At 36.1% G+C, this 6,738-nt stretch overlaps 1 pseudogene; it reads right to left on the bottom strand.

Annotated features, from left to right (window-relative positions):
- Positions 1-4,865: 4,865 nt before the first annotated feature.
- Positions 4,866-6,199, bottom strand: LOC132043314 (bidirectional sugar transporter SWEET10-like; annotated as a pseudogene).
- Positions 6,200-6,738: the final 539 nt, after the last annotated feature.

The raw sequence follows: 6,738 nt of genomic DNA on the forward strand, positions 1-6,738 counted from the left end.
TAGCAAAATATTTTCCGAGAATCATACATGGAAGACTTGTAAATTGCTTCCTCGATTGATATCCTCGGCAAAGCGAGGTTTTGTGAAAGGTAGAAGTATTGTGGAAAACATCCTTTTAGTTCAAGAAATTGTACATGAGATCAGAATAAGGGGTAAGCCTGCCAACACAGTTATAAAATTGGATATGGCGAAGGCTTATGACCAGGTTTCTTGGCTATTTTTAACAAAAGTACTCGGGAAAATGGGTTTGGGGAGATGCTTATAGATATGGTTTACGAATCATCTCAAACAAGCATTTGGTATTCTATTCGATAAATGGGCAAGCACGGGGTTTCTTTAAATCATCTAGAGGAGTAAAGCAAGGTGATCTCATCCTACTTTATTTATTATTGCTTCGAATGTATGACCGAGAGCCTTAAATCAACTTCTGAGGAAGGCTATGTTGGATATGGTATGCCAAAGTGGAGCCCCTTTATTAATCATTTGGCATATAGGATAATCTTTTATCATTTTTATACCTGCTTTCGACCACAAACTTTGAAGCTTGTGATGGAGACTTTGGCAAAATATGAGAAGGTTAGTGGACGAGAAGATTAATAAGGAGAAGAGTGTTGTATGCTTGCACCATTCGGTATCTCGGACGGTGGCTAATAGTGTGGTGGAAGAGACAAACATCCCACAGGAAAGGACTTTAAACTTTTACATATTTAGGGGTGCCAATCTACTATGAAGAAGAATAGCATATTTCGAGGAGATCACTAATAAGATACGAAAACGAGGCTAAGTTTATGGTGGCAAATTACTTTAAATGGGTGGAAGAACTACTGGCTTATAACCGTGTTTTACAGAGTATGCCAATTCATTTACTTTCAGCTTGTGACCCACCTTCGGGAGTTCTAGCTCAGATTCAGAGATTATTTGCAAAAAATTTCTGGAGTAATAGTGTTGGAAACTCTAGCAAACCTTTGGACATCTTGGACTACTCTTTTTGTAAATCCCCGAGGAGGAGGGTGGAATGGGCTTGAGATGCTTGCGAGATATGTCGAGCCATTTGCTAAATTATGGTGGAACTCCAGGCAAACGATCTCATGGAGGACTTACATGAGAACAAGTACTTGAAGAAGCATAATCTTGTTTTAGCACGGTGGAAAGGGGGAACTTATGTTTTGGAAGAAGATCTTTACGGTGTAGAGATGTTATAGACCATGAAATTTGGTGGCAACTAAAGCAAGGGAATTGTCATTTTTGGTTAGACAAGTTTGGATTTGGTATAGGAGCTTTATATCGGATGGTCCCAAATTTTCAATGTGACTATACGATAGTGCGGGTGAAAAGTACAGGAGGATGGAAGATGGAAGGAGGGGCAGATAAGGGAGTTGTTACCTGTGGAGATGGCTAATCACATCATTCAAAAGGTAAAACCACCTACAGGAGAGGATACCTTGGACAAACCATATTGGAAACTAGATTCTAAGGGTACTTTCTCAGTTAGTTCTGCTTTCCAGGTGATGAGACAAAGAAAAGAAACTAGCAAAGTCTATGAATACATGTGGGTGAAGGGTCTTCCTATAAAAATTAGTTTTTTTCACATGGAGACTATGGCAAAGAAAGTTGCCATTGGATGATACTTTAATGAAATGGGGCTTTCAATTTGCTTCTAAGTGTGGCTATTTGTCTAGTTCCACGGGAGGAAACCATAACTCATGTGTTTCTAAATTCTAATGTAGCTCGGATTACTTGGAAATACTTTTGTGGACTGTTGGTATCGGTATTTCGGGAATGTGCTACACGAGTCATAACGACATGGTGGGAGTTAGCAGAAAACCAGCACACTAAGATAATTTATCAGATCATACCAGTAGTCATAGTGTGGGAGCTTTGGAAAAGGAGAAACACGATACAACATGGAGGGAAGGTTTCTGTTAACAAGCTGAAGTACAAGATCATGCATACTGTAATTTTATTTATGAAGACAAGAAGTAATTTTAAGTATGCTCACTTATAGGCGGCAAGAGTTATTGAAGTCTTTGCGGTCTTATTCCCACTAAAGTGAAGATATACCAAGTATGTTGGAGGCCACCGGATACGGAGTTGGATAAAATGCAATGCGATGGGGCTTAGAGAAATCCGGGTAGAAGTTCTTGGGGTTTTGTCTCGAAGTACAAGTGGAGATTTGGTGTTTGCTCGGTCTCATGAGATGAGGGATGGCAACTACACAAATACCCGGGCGGAGACGAGAAGCTATAATGCGAGCACTAAAATACATGGAGAGGATGAATATTCAGCAAATGATAATAAAGCGATTCTATGATCATGAAAAAAATGTCATGGAAAGGAAGTGGCAAGTTCCTTGGCAAATCATAAATGTCATGGAGGAAATTTGGAGGATCATGGGTGAAAGAACGGTGGTGGTTAATCATATATTCGAGAGAGGGAATAAACTTGCGAGATTTCCTTGCAAATCTAGCTGCGGGACCGAGTGATTATATGCGACTTTCGGGGAAATGGAGACATGGGGAAGAAAGCTCATAAACGGTGACAAGAGTAATATACTACCTAAGGGTGAGGAATTGTCGAAGGTGATGGAGTGGAGGGGAGATGAAAGGATCCGATGGGCGGAGATAGGAAGCAAGGGGAATCAAACAACTTAGGGACCAAAATTCTCAAATTCCTTGGAAGAAGAATGGAGATCCCTTTTCTCACTAACATAGGTGTTTCATGTGCGGCAATTACTCTAGTCATGGTGTATTTACTAAAAAATAGAAAATACACCATGATAAGGCTGAACAAATGTGCGAGAGGAAAATACGGACAACAATACCATAGAACGACGACACACGGTTCACGAGCGGAAGCGGATCGAAGAGGCGTCTAGAAATGTATGCAGGACACGCAAACACAAACCACGGAGGAGACTGCCGGAGAAAGTCGAGAGATCATGAATTCACGCAAGATTAGAAGCAATGAAGGCGCGTCAACAAACGACACATAACGTGGAAGCGATTTCTATGTAATTTCAAATAAAAATCGAAGTTGCGGAGAAAGTCGAGAGAATCCGAACTCACCGCAAAATTGGAAACAATGACGACGTAATATACGACAAACAACACACCGTATTAGATCGGATTCGGAGCAATTTCAACCCAAATCGACACAAAATACCAGAAGTACAAATGGGAGAAATCGGTAGGGATCAGAAGCAACAAACGGGCTTGTGTTGAGGAGCTTCAAAAGATGGAATTTTGTGGAGGGACGAAGGCCAAATCATCCCCGACGTCAAGGAACCGACGGAAACGCGGGCCGCTCGATTGATTTCAATGGGCACTTTCCCTTTTCACTTAGCTAAAGACTATTTGCTTTTGTTGTTTTCACGTTTTCAAAGACCTTTGTCTTTGCTGAACGAACTACTTTATTAATAAAATAGCCACTAGGTGGCACAAAACCTAGTGGCCTTTAATTTAAAAAAAAATAAAAATAATCGGCTTTGATGACATCATAACAAAATCGTTGGTCTTGGAATTTTTAGTTGCTGCAACCTGCATGGTCTTTGCTTTTATTATAATTCTTAATTGAAATTTTTTTACATTTTAGGATCAATTTAATTTAAAAGCATGAGCAATTTCTAAATTTGTAAAAAATTTAACTATTTCCACATTTGTAAAAAAAAAAAAATTAACTTTCCTGTAATCAATTAAAATAAGAGAAACTTTGAGCAGTGCTTTGATTCATGGTCATGTAAATATTTTATAAATTTACTCAATTAAAGTCATATTTAATTTAACATTCATGAAAGAAAAAAAATCTAAAGTAATTGCTAATCCATTGTACTTCCGTAAGGCCAAACGACCATATATGTATGTATTTGGGAATTGAGAATTTGAGATTGATCTTTTAGAAAAGTGTAGGATGCCGTCAAAGCCGTTCGAAGGTCTTTACTTTTTAATTCCTTTTAGCTAAGCATTTTTCTTTTTTTTTGGAAGCAAAGCATCCTAATAAAGAAAAGTGTAGATTTTAATATTGTCTTTTTTATTTTATGCTTAGAAACAAATTTGTGGGACCAATGAGTCCACTTGTCAAATAGTAGACAAATTCCTGGTAGTACTGCAAGAAAAACAATACAAAATAGAACTTTAACGCAATGATTGGATAATATTTTTATTGCTAATAATAAAAAAGAATCTAGCTAACACAGCCAGCCGTTTTTCTAAGTAGGCGTTTGTATGAGTTTTGAAGCTGTGATTTTAAATTAGCGGATATGCGTTTTTAAGCATTGTTTGAAATCATGGGTTTAATTTTTAAATATAAAATTTAATTCGTAAGTTTATATTTTGTAAAAATAAAGATCAGTAAATTGGTGAGATATTTTTAATAATTACCCCCATCAATCATTTATCACTTTCATTAACTTCCACAAATTTTATTTATGTCTACCAACCTTTTAATTTTGTAAAAAAAGACCCATAGTTTAATTTTATTTATTGAACTAAAATTTGATCAATTGATGTTGTATTTTAGAAAAGTCTTCTAATATTAATTTTGAGCCTGTTGTTATGAATTAGCTTATTAATTTTATTATAATTGTGACTTGCTCATTTGGTAAGATTGTATAAGAACTAAGAATGTTTTGATAGTTTTCACAACTTGTGGGATTTTTATGTTTATAAGAGAAAATACTTCTTAAAATATTCAAATTGCATGTCCAAACATGGTTTGAAACCATGGTTTGAAACCATGGTTTGAAACCATGTCCAAATGGGGCCTAAAAGTATCAAGACGAGCATTTTATCTTTCTGAGTACATTACAGAAAGCTTACAAGTAAGAATTAACAAGTGTACAAGCACATTAGGATTAGGAAATTAACTCAAAAGGAAAGGAATGGCAATTAATCTGTGCAATGCTGCACTGAGATCAATGCCAAATCCACAAGTGAAAATTCTACTACTACTGCTGCTATATCTTAAACTTCCACAGTTTGCAGCTTGGGTGTGTTTTCTACATTAGCTGCTTTAACTACACACTTAGTATCATGCGGACACGTCGCTAAGTTCGCTTTGTCTGAGCAAACCAGTAAACCAAGTTTCACAATATCAATAATTTGTTCCTGTGTGAGTTCTGGAAGTTTCTTATTATTGTTCTCATCCATCACAATGACTGCAGGCTTTTGCATTTCTGGAAGTTTCTGCTCTTTTAAGACGGCCTTCTCTTTTTTGCTGTATATTGCATACAGAACCATTTGGAGTATACCAAAGATGAATCCCAACACGTTTGGAGCCTATAAACATAACAAGGAAAGTAATTAAGATTTACATTGATAAGATACAGGATACAAGTGGTATGATCTTGATCCTGGAACTTACCGCTATGTTAATGTCATTTAGTAAAAGACCGTAGAAGAACCACATGACGGCACTTAATGTCAGAAAAACCGATAAAAGTAATGGCATGTATTCCACACTTTTGTTTTGATGACTTTTCTCTGCATGAAATGAGAAAAAATTGAGAATTAAATTCAAACAAAGCCAAAAAAGTAAATTAAAAGACACGTCTATATAAATTTCAATGAATAAATAAGCGAATAATTTGAACGTAAAAAGCTCACCACGATGCCTAAGGGAGCTACAAACACACATAAGGAGAACACAAGACAAATCCATCCAACCACTTGTCCACGAACGGCTCCTTTAAATAGCAATTGAGTAACCAAGATTATTGCACCAAATCCACCCACCACTGATAACAGGAGCATCTTTACAGTTTGGACCTGTGAAGAATTACTTATAAACATCAGACTTGTATGTTCTTCCTTTAGTCCGAATAGGTTAGAAAAACAAAGAACTCCCCTAATGAGAAAAATAGGGGATTTCTTTTTAATCTTACCGTGACTTCTTTGGTGCGTAGAAAAGGTAAACACCAACATAGATAGTCTCAATGAAGACACCAAATGAGTTTATGGTGATGAGAAGGGTCGTGTTGGTCTTCAAAAATATAGTATATCCAAAGCATGGAGCTAAAGAGAGCAACCACATATGGAATTGACTGATACCCTTCGGTTGATTTCTTCTTGTAAATCTTATAAAACGTGGGTCTACAAGTGTGATAAATGGCGTTAGTTAAATTATAAGCCAAATATACCAAAAATTTAAGTAAATGGAGACTCACATTGGAGAAAGGAACACAATGAACGAGACAATGTTACCTGCAAATTGCAAAAGAAAAAAAAAAGGACGATGAATTTAAACACATGCAACACTTTGAATCTATTTTCAGAAAACACTAATGTAATTTAGCTAGGAGAAAGAGGCTCGTGTTAAACAAGCTCTACATAAATTACTGAGAATTTTCGTAATTTGACATTCCAAAACATTTTTGGGAAGATTACGAAACAAATTAAATATGTTTATCAAATATTAAGAAAAAGCACTTCTTAAATAAATTTGCGGCAAACACAAACTCTTGCTCTCTGAAAAGCTATTTTAATAAATATGTTTTCAAAATAAACTATTTGAGAAAGATTAGACCAAACAAAGTAGTACTTAGTATTAAGAAATCCAATAAGAATATTTAGCAAGGAATAAGCAAGAAGGAGAAAAAAGGTATATTTACCAAAGGACACCAAAAACAAAAGCCCAATGACCAGATATACCAGCCATCTGTTTTTTATGTTTCTGGATAAAGAGTTACAAATTTCTAGCACTGTCTCTCACCCACAAAGCTGGAGTTGCAAAAGACAAGTAAAG

The sequence above is a fragment of the Lycium ferocissimum genome, unplaced genomic scaffold, assembly GCF_029784015.1.
Source record: "Lycium ferocissimum isolate CSIRO_LF1 unplaced genomic scaffold, AGI_CSIRO_Lferr_CH_V1 ctg22993, whole genome shotgun sequence".
NCBI classification, from domain to species: Eukaryota; Viridiplantae; Streptophyta; class Magnoliopsida; order Solanales; family Solanaceae; genus Lycium; species Lycium ferocissimum.